Source organism: Nannobrachium achirus (assembly GCF_963921795.1).
Source record: "Nannobrachium achirus genome assembly, chromosome: 5".
NCBI lineage: Eukaryota > Metazoa > Chordata > Actinopteri > Myctophiformes > Myctophidae > Nannobrachium > Nannobrachium achirus.
Window position 1 is genome coordinate 3,857,070 of NC_137814.1, and position 12,913 is coordinate 3,869,982.

Genomic DNA, 12,913 nt, shown 5'->3' on the forward strand with positions numbered 1-12,913 from the left:
ACAGCCTAACATCTGTTTAGCAGTGTGTGGTGTCTTTTTTTGAGACATCCAAGGCATGGATGTGTTTGTAATGACAACTAGTAACACATTCATGAAAAAGAAAAATCACTTTTGACCACAATAAATAGTGTACAAGCAATATGCTTATGGGCTCCAGTCTATGCTCTGAGGGCTGCTGGCTTCGGCTGTGGAAATCGGACAACAGGAGCATTTCTGCCTAATAGACCCCATGGACAGTAATTTTGGATCAACACAAGTAAGAAACACAGCCTAGAAGTGATTTAGGCGGAGTTGTCCTTCAATTTCCAAGTGCAGCGGTTCTCAAACTATGGGTCGCGACCCAAAGTGGAAGGAAAAAAAGACGATGTCCCTCACTCGGATATTACACCAGGCAGTCGTCTCGTGCATCAACTGACGACGATAGGCCGTGCTTCAATACACAATGTCACATCATGCATGTATAATTTGGGGGGCTGCGTCCACGACCAACGTGAAACCTCTCTCTCTCTCTCTCTCTCTCACACACACACCCCGACACCACACACACACACACACACACACACCCACACCCACACCCACACACACACACACACACACACACACACACACACACACAACTAGGCAGGAAATATTATTCATATTAAAGAGATGGAAAATTCAATGGAGTTGGTCCTGAATGACTGCGACACTTGTAAGTGTGAAAGGTCACTGAAAATATTGAAAACGTGACCTTTGGGCCTAAACAAATCATGAGATATTAGAAAAACATCAAAGGGATGGTGGGGGTGATCATCACTTGGATCTCAATACATAAATATCACAACACTGACCTCATCAAACCCTACATAGTCATACATGGAGATGACTGGATCATCACCTAGATATCCATATGGAATGACAATGACTCAACATCTCATGTCACCCTCGGGGATCTCCAAATATGGGCATATATGGGCCCATATATAGGTAATGTCCATATGGACACATTCGGAGATCCCTTATGTGTCTCTCCATAGATGGAGCTGACTATAATCACCTGCCATATCCCTGCCCATATATGTTTCTATGCATATATGGAGCTGACTATCTGATCCTCATATATGAAGATCACGTCACTGATCTCATCAAACACTGGCCTACGTCATGTTGTAGTCATCAGATGGACTACACTTTAACTTTATGCATCGGGTGGAAGCAGTTTACCCTCAAATACTTCCATGTGTTCAAGGGCATGGTCATTTTAGTTCCTACAAAATAAAACAGATGAGGTGTAGTTTAGCTTATTCTTTTAAGATGCAAAAATAAATATATATGTGAGTGTACTTTTCAGAGTAGCAATTGATTGCTGTTCAGGTGACAACAGATTGAATATTAACACAATATCTTAATGCTACTAAGTCAAAGAGAGTCAGTTAGTGTATAAAACGACTGTTTTTCGGTATAAAAATGAACTCTGCTCTGGCCAGGAGAATTCGGCAAATCTTTTATGGCCTGGGAACAAGTTTATTAATGGCCAACTATTTTCCTACGTTGATTCAACCATATTTTGCTATCTGGGTAGTATCAATATTCAAGTAGTAGTAGTATTAATATGCAGCCGGAACAGGGGGTCCCTGGAGCTCCGGGGGTCTTGGGAGGGGTGGAGGTTGTGGTTTGCCAGGCAAGGACTGTGTGTGCAAAGTTTGGCATGGTTGGGGCAACGGTGGCAGAGATATGAGTTGGGGAAAAGTGTGACGTGACGGACAGCCAGCATTTTCACGCGACAGGACCAACTACATCGGACTCAATGTCAAAAATCAAGTCAGAATAAGTGTATTTTATCTGAAAAAATATATAATTGATGCTGTGTGTTTTTTTATAACATTCCTATGTAAAATAAAATCCGGATTTATTAATATAATTATAGGCTATTAATGATATTATTAAAATTATTTATAGTATGTATTATAATTATAATAGTTGTAATAATTATTGTTATTATCATTATCAATCAATTTATTATCTAATATAATCTTTGCATAAGTGTTGTTCATCACATGAGAAACAATGCATTGTTGCATCAGCAGTTACAGGGTTAAGTTCGCAAACTTGGTTAGACCAGTGACATCACACAGAGTGACATCACACGGTGCTTTGATGTGCCTGCAGAGTGAAACTGGATTGAACCGGTTTGTTTGAATTGACTCAGTGACTCACTGCCACTGCTAGTGAGTGTGAATGCAGGCTGAAGGCTCTCTCATGGACTATATTTATATCTCCTTTTGGTAGGTGAAATTTAAACAATACTTAACCACTGGATAATGTATGTTAAGAATGTTGTCTGTGGTGTTTTTGTTTGTGGTGTTTCCTGAAGGGCCCATGCTAACCAGTAGACAAATACAAAGCTAATGCTAACTGATGCTAAAGTTACAGTACATCCTAAAGGAACTGAATGTTCCAACTGTGTTGAATAACTTATACTATGCCCTTTTGATAGAAGTGGCAGTTTTTTGGTTTTGTGTTATCATAGGTGCTTTGCTGTGTACTGTAGTATGTGTGGCTAACAAAGCTAACATTAGTTAGCAATTGTTCCATGTTAGCAGCATGTGTTGTTTGTAGCTAGCTAGCTAATGTCAATGTGCTAGTTGTTCAATGGTAGCAGAGAGTGTACAAATGGAACCAAACAACTCCTAACAGGTTAATTTGGTTCCATTTGTACACTGTTAGAGTTAAGGGGAGACCTTGACATTTTAATCTGTTGTTGACTGTTAGCCCCCAAAATAATCACATTTGAACTGCATGGGGAGTTTTGGGGACCTCCCAAAATATTCACATTTTATGGGGACCCTCCACCCACCAAGCACTTGGACTGCAGTGAGCTTGTAGATCTGCTATTTTCACATTGCCTCTTTCTTATATCAGCTGACAATTTGGCCAATGTTTGACCAGTTTGTATTTAGTGTTGTTTACTTTTGATGTTAGATCTTATAGTGGAGCTGATGTTAACACCACTGACACCAGCCAGACAAAATGACACATCTGACACTCAAAGGAGGCATGTGCTTGATCCATCATCATTTGTCAGATCATTTCATTTAATTTCTGGAATCAAATTGGTTTAATTAATTGATAACGTGTGTGTGTGTGTGTGTGTGTGTGTGTGTGTGTGTGTGTGTGTGTGTGTGTGTGTGTGTGTGTGTGTGTGTGTGTGTGTGTGTGTGTAATTGATAATGTGTGTGTGTGTGTGTGTGTGTGTACACTGTAGGAAGAGTCCTTCAAGGCGTGTTAAAGAGGACTACGCAAATCACTGCCTTGTTTCCATACCTGGCCGATCCCTAGGGCACTTTGGGCTATGTAAGTACATAATACAAGTCTAACTTCTTTACTCCTCACTCCTGGAATTGCTCGAAAAGACAAGAGTGAGATTTCAACTAAATTTCAACAAATGTTCTATATGCTGACCCCAACAAGTTGATCGCCACAGATGTCAGACCTGTTGACCTTGATTTTAGCAATTCTCCAGACAAGGGCATGTGTTTAGTTTTTTAAGGAGAAAAATAAAACACGTTCTTGTTTTTTAGGAGCAGTATTACAATCCAGTAGATGGGAGTGGGTTTCTTGCATGGAGAGTTAAAACACTTCAAAACGAAGCCTCAGAGGGACAAAAGAAGAGAAGAAACACTCAGCCACTGACAGGTATGTGATTTTGATTATAGTTTGAATTTCACATGTTAAGTTATTTTTTAATGTGCAGGCCTATAGTGCATTTTTGCTACTGTGGTGGGCATCGCAAGGGGGTCCAGTAAAAAGACAAGTGGCCCTCTGGTGTAAGGGGTATAAACTGTCTTAACGTTTTTGAGAAACTAAACCCAACATCACATTGTAGCAAATCGCGTGGGTGCCCACTAGGCCACTTGTTCCCAAGCAGTGGGTCGGGATCCATATGTGGGTCGCAGACAATTTTTTTAACGTCCCTTATATTTGTATAAAAAAGTAGTTAGTGAAAATGGCCTAAACTAGTGAAAACAGCAGATCTACAAGCTCACAATGCGTCGCACCGCATTGTGAGCTTGTAGATCTGCTGTTTTCACTAGCTTGGGTCCTGGGCAAATGTCTAATTTCTCTTGAGCTAATAGTTTGGGAACCACTGCTCCAAGCCATGGCCCATTGGTCAGAACTAGTCCCAAGTCCCAACATACCTTTCTCCTAACCCCTACAAGTACATACCTTTCTCCTAACCCCAACAAGTTGATCGTCACAGATATCAGACCTGTTGACCTTGATTTTCGCAATTCTCCAGACAAGGGCATGTGTTTAGTTTTTTTAAGGAGAAAAAATAAAACATGTTCTTGTTTTTTAGGAGCAGTATTACAATCCAGTAGATGGGAGTGGGTTTCTTCAGCTAACGACAGAAACCCAGTGTCTTGAGGGCATCGCACTGATGATGGTCAAGGAGAAGATGAAACAGACCTTCACCCATCGCCAAACAATGGTTCATGACCCAGTGAAGTCCTCTGAAATATTCACCACCTTTACAAGATTTCTTGACATTGCAGGAATGGTATGTCGCTCTTGAACTGTCTTGCCTTAAAGTCAAACTGAAATAAAAAATGACTTTAAACAGATCACATCCCTGGTCATAGGGTGAACCCATTAAAATGTATGCCATGTTGTTTGTATTCCATCCTGTCTGCAGATACAGGATTTTCTGATGTTTGGTGATGACATCGCTGCAGAAGTGGCCTACTTACTCACTACATGCAGTAAGTCCTTGAACAAAGCTGTGGACTCGCCCAGACAGGCGACCATGTAGATCTGCTTCATAATGCTGAATCCACAACAGAAGAACTGGAAAATGGTACGCTGGAATTAAAGGAATAATACTAATGGAAGAGGGGATGGTTTTGAAACCAAAATGTAAACAGATTTTAGTAAAAATGTCTTTGTTTCCCCCCACCCTTTTATTTTCAGGATGGGACAGTGAGATGTCCTCCATCTTGCCTTATCCACCACATGCCACCCTCACCTCAAGGCCGCAACGAGACCAGGAAATCTCTCAGCCCGACAAGCCATTGACCACCTTTTGAAGTTTATCTAGGTAAGGTTACAGTTCAATTAAAGTTTTTAAGATGGCTCACTGTACTGTCCCTAATATTCACCCTTAAAACTATACTTTTCTGAAATTATGCGATGACCATGCTCATCTGTAATCAGCGACTGCCCTGTGATATGTGTCTGCTTCTAAATCTAAATACAGAATGAAGAAATTCAAAAACTGTCCTGGGTGTTCCCAAAATTAGATGCTAAAATGACAAAAAGTAATTTTGAAATTGGAATATCTCTTTAAGTTACTCTAGACCCCCGGGTGTGTTGTTATAAATATACCCTACCCTGGCTGGGTCACCCACCATTCACAAAAAATGAAGCATAGTGTTGCAGTTGTCAATTCTGTCAGCTCATTTCTTTGTCTCACTTGAAACTTTACATTTTCTGTTTACTGGAGAGATGGGGAGAGAAGGTTGCCATTGAACAATCCCTGCTACTGAGAAAATAAATATTCCATAGCAATGGCATAGCAATGACTGTTATCAGAATATAGCGCTATTTAACACTTATTTGTTGTTACTCAACCTTTGAATATGTTGGGATTGCCATAATATTTTTTCCTCTTCATTCCAGGCATTGAACACCTGCAAGCTCTACAGGGACTTGTTGAGATGGTTGGGGACATGGAGATGGCAGATCCAATGTGAAAAGTTTATGTGTTGGCCATTGAGGTGCAAGAGCTATATCCAGGTATGTATAAATGTATTATGGATTTTACATTTTTGATGGTACGATTATAGTCCAGGTAAAAATTTGGGAGGTAGACGAACATGTTCAATATACATTTCACACTACAGTGAGAAGATTAACTATCTTAACTATATCCCATACTACGCGTTGTGATCTGTTAGAGCTAGAAAGTTAAGTTTCCTTTAGGCCTGCTTTACACTGGCAGTCAAATCCAGCCTAAATCAGATCTGAGTCACATTCAGATTGGAATCTGATTGGCTTAAATGGTCACATGGAACCAATCAGATTCCAACCCGGATGTGACACAGATCTGATTCAGGCTGGGTTTGGCTGCCAGTGTAGTCTGTTTCCATGGTCCACTTGAAGAGCAGAAACTTTGTGAAATGTGTTAATCATGGAATCTCTGTTCACTGGCTGTGGACTCTGTGTTCTCGTTGGAACAGGTAGCCATTCACCACAGTGCTAAGAAGGACTGCAGTCGCCTGTTCCACCAGTTGTTTGACAAATTCTTCACGACTGAAGAACTGAAGGATGCAGTTGTCACAGGGAGGCATGGTGTTGTTCCAGAGCTCGAGGGCAAACATATGCTGGACCCCACCAAAGTGGAAAAGATTCAAAGTAAGTTTATCTTACACTTACACGTTTTGTAAAGTATATTCCGATATACAGTATGATGTCACCATTGCATTGGTTATATGTGGGAAATAATGTGTCTGATACATTGTGCAGTAGTTAGTAAAGAAATGCTGCCCAGCTTCAACATGATGTTGCAGTGGTGAGAGTCTCTCCCAGTCTAGTCAAATACTTTTTAATGTAATATTGTAACATCCCCCACTGACTGAGCAAAGGACCGAACATGGGGACAACTAGCCCCATATAGAACCTCACTCTCCCCTGCATACCGTTGTGCTCCTCGAGATGAGGTCGTAAGCGGATATCCCTATGCCTCCACAAAAAGTAAAGGTAGTTCCATGCTCCCAGAGTATGATTTTCCATCCCGCGGTGCATAACAGTATGCAGCAGAGGTTCTATATGGGCTAGGGGAAAACATGTTTAATGTGCTATTATAGCTAATTTCATCTTCTCTGTCTCCAATCTTACGGTATAGCACCGAAGCTGGATGGAAGGCAGTATCGGTGGACTGGTTGGACAACGCTGAGGTGATTCACCGCAAGGGGAAGAGCAGGCTGTTCTTCCTGAGAAGACTGGGATCGTTTAGCCACCAAACTGTTATGCCAGGGTTTTTTTTTAAATTAATGTGGAATAACGTGCTGGGGAGGAACTGAGCGAGTGACACCTTCAACTCAACAGACTGGTGAGGAAGGCGGGCTCCGTTGTTGGGTTCTCCTTGTAGGGGGTGGAGGATTGGCCAGGGTGGAAGCTGGACACAAACTTGAAGAAATCCTCCCACCCCCTCCACCTTAAGACAGAGGAGCCGATAGATTAATCTACCCAGGATGGAGATGTGAGAGACTGGGAAAGTCCTTTGTGAATGTTATACAATGAGAGAGAGACACAGCGGTCGTTTGGACAACTGTAACTTAACTGGAATAATTGTTACTGACTGTTCCTGTGCGGCTTTGCTGGGAGTCCAGCCCATGTCACTTCTGCTTTTTTGCACTGACCAATGGACATTTTGCATTCTCTGTAAGTATGTGCCTGTATGTTACAGTTTTTTTCGATTGCTAAAACACATTTTTCAAAACTGTACGTTTGTTTCAAAACTGCACACACAAAACTCCAAACATCAAACACAAATTGCTAAACCCTGGCATCCCTTTGCAAAACAACTCTTTGCCATCAAATCTCTTAACATGTTCACAAAATGGAACTCGTGTTTTCATTTGGTAAACACAGCCATATTTTCACATGACACACACATGCATTCATTGAATAAACACAACTAGCTTTTGGCTGAACACTACCAAGCATGAACAGAACACTGAAGAGCAAAATTGAAAACACAATTGTCGAAATGGAACACACTGAATGAATGTCAATTACTCTGGTAAATGAACCAATTCCCTTTTTGTAAAATGACCCAGTGTATGCCCACTTCTCTCATAGACAAACATAAAACACCACACAAATATGCAGACAAAACATTTTATTGACTGTAGGTCTAAAGGTTTACCCCCAAACACTCCAAACAAGCCCACAACGCGTTGTGTGCTTGTAGATCGGCTGTTTTCAATAGTTTTGTGCGACAGTCTTGTATGATGTAGCAGGGCTTTTCTTTACCAAAAGCCGTACACATTTGAAACTTGGAGATACAAGTTTTCTGCCCGACAGTGACGATATTTTTGATTATGTTGCGAGGAAAACGTTGAGCCATTACATAATAGCCATTTTGGTTAGAACTGACTGAAAATAACTTTGTACTTCAAGTTTAAAATTATACTAAATAATATTTGAGTGTCCAAATAAATTCCAAATATTATCAAATGATCTCGCGGCACCCCTGGACTGCCGTCGTGGCACCCCAGGGTGCCCCATCACCCACTTTGAAAACCCCTGGCCTAGAGTGCCGCATGAAGCCCTGACAGGCCTCAAAGCCCACATCTCCACAAGCCTCCTCCATGGCCTGAAGCAGTGGGACCTGGCTCTGAATTGCTCGCCTGACCCGAAAGTTTAGAGATTTGAATATTTGTGTGTTGTGGATTGATGCTATGAGATTTTATGTGAGAAGTGTGTGCAAACCTGAAAAGTGTGTCTTGTGTTTTGACAACAAGGTGATGTGAAATTTGTCTTAACCCATCTAGACCGGGACAGCGTTTTGTTTTTGAACTTGGACTTTTTTTTTCCTTCTTTTTGCAGATTTATAACCTTGTATGTTCTATATTTCATCTGTTTTGTTCTATATATCATCTGTTGAAGCAGTTCAAAGCAGGACTAAATGCCTTCAATTCAGTTTAATAAATGTGAAGATTCTAATCTCATTGTATTTTTATATTTTCACATTTTGGGAAATGTATGGTAATTTTGAACAAGATCTAGCCTTACAGTGATCAGCATACACATAATTTAAAATGTACATGCAGATTACCATTAGGTTGTTGGATGATCAGGATAAATATTGATTCCTAACATGATTCAGTATGATCAATTTATAAATTAAATCTGTGTTCTATTCCTGATGTTGATTCAACATAAAATCAACTAAAATGTGCATGCAGATTACCATTTAGATGATGGTTGAATCAATGTTGATTCCTAATGTTGATTCTACATTAAATCAACTAAAATGTGCATGCAGATTACCATTTAGATGATGGTTGAATCAATATTGATTCATAACGTTGATTCAACGTAAAATCAACTAAAAATCAGCTTGCAGAATACCATTTAGATGATGGTTGAATCATGGTTGAATCAATGCTGAAATAGTGCTTAAACACCAATGTTGAATCAATATAAAATGGCGTTGTGATTTCAGCATAGTTTCAACGTTGGTGTTGAATATTGATTCAACCGTTCTGGCCAACTATTTTGCTACGTTGATTCAACCATATTTTGCTATCTGGGTTGGGATGATTTTGATACTTTTTTGTTGATTTTGATCATGAATTAAATTATAAATGTGGTTATTCATATGCTTATACATTATCTGCATTTCAAAAGCAAAATATAGACAATCCACACTAATTATTAGAACAATGACTGCCACAATAGCCTACCAAAAATAGTCACTTCATCATTTGGAAAATCAACAAAAAAGTATCAAAATCATCCCAATTTAAGTTGGTATATGGCGAGGGTGGTCCCTGGATGTATGGTGGTTCCAGGGACCCCTTGGGATATGGCCATTTCCGATTTAAAAGGCCATTTTGAATTTAGAAAATGTCACAAATGGATTTAGCATCCTCAACAACCCCCAAAACCACTCCAATATTGTTCAAATCGGCCAATCAGTTTTTGACATATTTTCCATTATTATAGGTGATTATGCTAATTAAAGCTAATTATGCAAATTATGAAAATTGCTCAACATATGCAAGTTAGCATCCGGCGGTTTCTACATGCTGGGGACCCATACTCAACATTTCTAACATAAAACCTTGGTGTACTCAATATGCCAGGGTTCACATTCTGGCAAGTGGACTAATCTGGGAGAGCCTGGCTTAAAAGTCTGAATTCATATCATACCTGCCATGGTTGTATTGACTGCAGGCTGGCACAGCTGTGCCCAATGAAAGGCCCTCTTCCTGGCACACATTGCAACATGTCATGAAGTGCATGGGCCAGTGCATACACAGCCTTGTACACACTGTACTCTAGACTGTCTGAATTATCAAACATGTATGATACTTCTGCCAGGTCCTCTTGTCCAGTACACTCCGGTAGAAAACCATCCCATGGAGAACCCGGAAACGCACACCCAAGCATCAGCTCCCAAAACTCCATCAGCTGATGACACCAAACCATGACAATTAGTTTAAATCAGTTTAACATTGCAGCTTAAAGGTAGGTTAAGTGATATTTTTGTTGTTAAAAAATAGACGTTTATTTTGCCACATTTATTAAGTGTGCCTGCCATGCAATGGCAAAACACTTATTGTAATCCGCCATACTTAAAGGGGGAGTTCAGTCAAATAAAGATGATAACAAGGGTATTCCCAGTTTGTCACACAACAGAGTAATGTATTATTAACCAACAGACAAAATTTGAATGATGAAAAAAATCTAAAAGTGAAAAAAATTACGTTTCAAAATGTGTCAAATCCAATACATATTTTTCTGTCCTTTCTGCCTAGGGCTGTAGGGGCGTGGCCTATGTACAGTATGAAGCCACGCCCATTCACAGAGGTTTCTGCTTTGGTTTTCAGTGATGTTAAAAAAAAAAAAAAAAAGGCACTAAAGTACATTTACTCAAAAAGAAAGTAACTAAGTACATTTACTCAAGTATTTTGTACTCAGGTACTTTGTCTTTACTTGAGTATTATTATTATTATTATTTTCAAATTAATAAAGAAAAGTAAAAAGCTCACAATGTGTCAAGCTTGTAGATCTGCTATTTTCAAAATACTTGATACATTTGAAAACGTTTGCAGTAGTAGTGATACTTTTACTCAAGTATTTGAGTACTTTTTCCATCACTCGTCACAGGACGTGCAGCGTGCGCGCGCACACACGGGAAGAGGAAGAGGGAGAGAGGACTTTCTGAACGTGGCTAATGCTAGCTAGCAGCAGCTAAACTCTGTGGACTCGTGTGGAGGCATGGAGGCACGCGCTGCGTGTGGGTGCTGTGTGTGTGTGGGGGTGGGGTGTGGGTGTGGGTGTGGGTGTGGGTGTGGGGTGGGGGGGGAAGCACTGCAGCAACAACAACAGTGTGGAGTCTGTGGACGTTAGCGTTTGTTTAGCGTCCAGGCTAGCAGGAAGAAGGGAAGTTGCCTAGTAACTGATCTCATAGGCTATTCAGTAGTAGTAATTAACTAGAAAAGAAAATTTCTAAGAAATTTTAAGTGTGCCTGCAGCTCGCTAAGTCTGTGCAACCTTGTGTAGCGGTTGGTGTTAGCATTAGCGTTATTAACATTAGCATTTTTGTGCATAAACTTTAACATTATTGTTCTTCATATGACACCACCCACATGTCTGTACGACAAACGGTTCACGAGAAAACGGGTCACTTCCTGTTTGGTGAGGGGCACTTCCTGAAAAAAAAATTGAGAAAAAAAAATTTGAGAAAAAAAAATGTTTTGAGAAAAAAAAAATAGTGAGAAAAAAAATAGTGAGAAAAAAAAATTGAGAAAAAAAATTTTGAAAAAAAAAAATTGAGAAAAATAAAATTTGAGAAAAATAAAATTTGGGGAAAAAAAAAATTTTAGAAAAAAAATTTGAGAAAAAAAAATTGAGAAAAAAAAATTTGAGAAAAAAAAATTTGAGAAAAAAAAATTTGAGAAAAAAAAATTGGGAAAAAAAAATTGAGAAAAAAAAAATTTTTAGAAAAAAAAATTTGAGAAAAAAAAATTTGAGAAAAAAAATTTGAGAAAAAAAAATTGAGAAAAAAAAATTGAGAAAAAAAAAATTTGAGAAAAAAAATTTGAGAAAAAAAATTTGTGAGAAAAGAAATTTGAGAAAAAAAAAATTTGAGAAAAAAAAAATAGAGAAAAAAAAATTTGAGAAAAAAAAAATTTGAGAAAAAAAAATTGAGAAAAATTACACCAGCCGCGAGTCTGTACGACAAACGGTTCATGAGTTATAGAGGCACTTCCTGTTTGGCGAAGGACACTTCCTGTTACAGAGGGGGCGGGGCTTAATCAATCATCCCTATTGGCCGGAAAAAGACCAAAGTTGTGTGTGCATTTTAAAGTTTAAATCACGTTGCTAGGCAAAAGAATGGCAGAGTTATGTGGCGCCAAAGTTTCTGTTTTTTTTTCGGAGTCCCCCATTCTAAGTCAATGGGGTTTTTGGGCGTCGTTTTTTGCGAATTACGTCGCAATGGTAACGCGGATCGGAAAGAAAAGTAATAGCACACCATTCCCGGCCGAGCCGCACGTTTTGATGTATATATTGCGGCGGTGGCGTAAATCGTGCGGCAGTTATTACGTGCCGAAATTTCCCCCATTCTAAGTGAATGGGGTTTTTGGGCGTTGTTTTTTGCGAATTACGTCGCAATGGTAACGCGGATCGGAAAGAAAAGTAATAGCACACCATTCCCGGCCGAGCCGCACGTTTTGATGTATATATTGCGGCGGTGGCGTAAATTGTGCGGCACTTATTACGTGCCGAAATTTGTGGGATCATTATTATTATTATTATTATTAAGTATGGCGGATTACAATAAGTGTTTTGCTATTGCATAGCAGGCACACTTAATTAAGTGTGCCTGCTATGCAATAGCAAAACACTTATTGTAATCCGCCATACTTAATTAATTAAGTCTTTCGCCACGAATTTCTGCACGTAATAACTGCCGCACAATTTACGCCACCGCCGCAATATATACATCAAAACGTGCGGCTCGGCCGGGAATGGTGTGCTATTACTTTTCTTTCCGATCCGCGTTACCATTGCGACGTAATTCGCAAAAAACGACGCCAAAAAACCCCATTGACTTAGAATGGGGGAAACTTCGGCACGTAATAACTGCCGCACGATTTACGCCACCCCCGCAATATATACATCAAAATGTGCGGCT

General features: G+C 39.7%; 2 long non-coding RNA genes across 2 annotated transcripts; both read left to right on the top strand.

The window, feature by feature from the left end:
- The first annotated feature begins 3,220 nt into the window (after window positions 1–3,220).
- Window positions 3,221–5,027, top strand: LOC308285706. Its single transcript, XR_013962080.1, has 5 exons — window positions 3,221–3,333; window positions 3,561–3,675; window positions 4,340–4,540; window positions 4,676–4,837; window positions 4,951–5,027. It is a non-coding gene; the product is annotated as an uncharacterized lncRNA (long non-coding RNA).
- A 629-nt stretch (window positions 5,028–5,656) lies between these two features.
- On the top strand, window positions 5,657–7,191 carry LOC308285667. Its single transcript, XR_013962077.1, has 3 exons — window positions 5,657–5,775; window positions 6,219–6,393; window positions 6,884–7,191. It is a non-coding gene; the product is annotated as an uncharacterized lncRNA (long non-coding RNA).
- The last annotated feature ends 5,722 nt before the right edge of the window (window positions 7,192–12,913 follow it).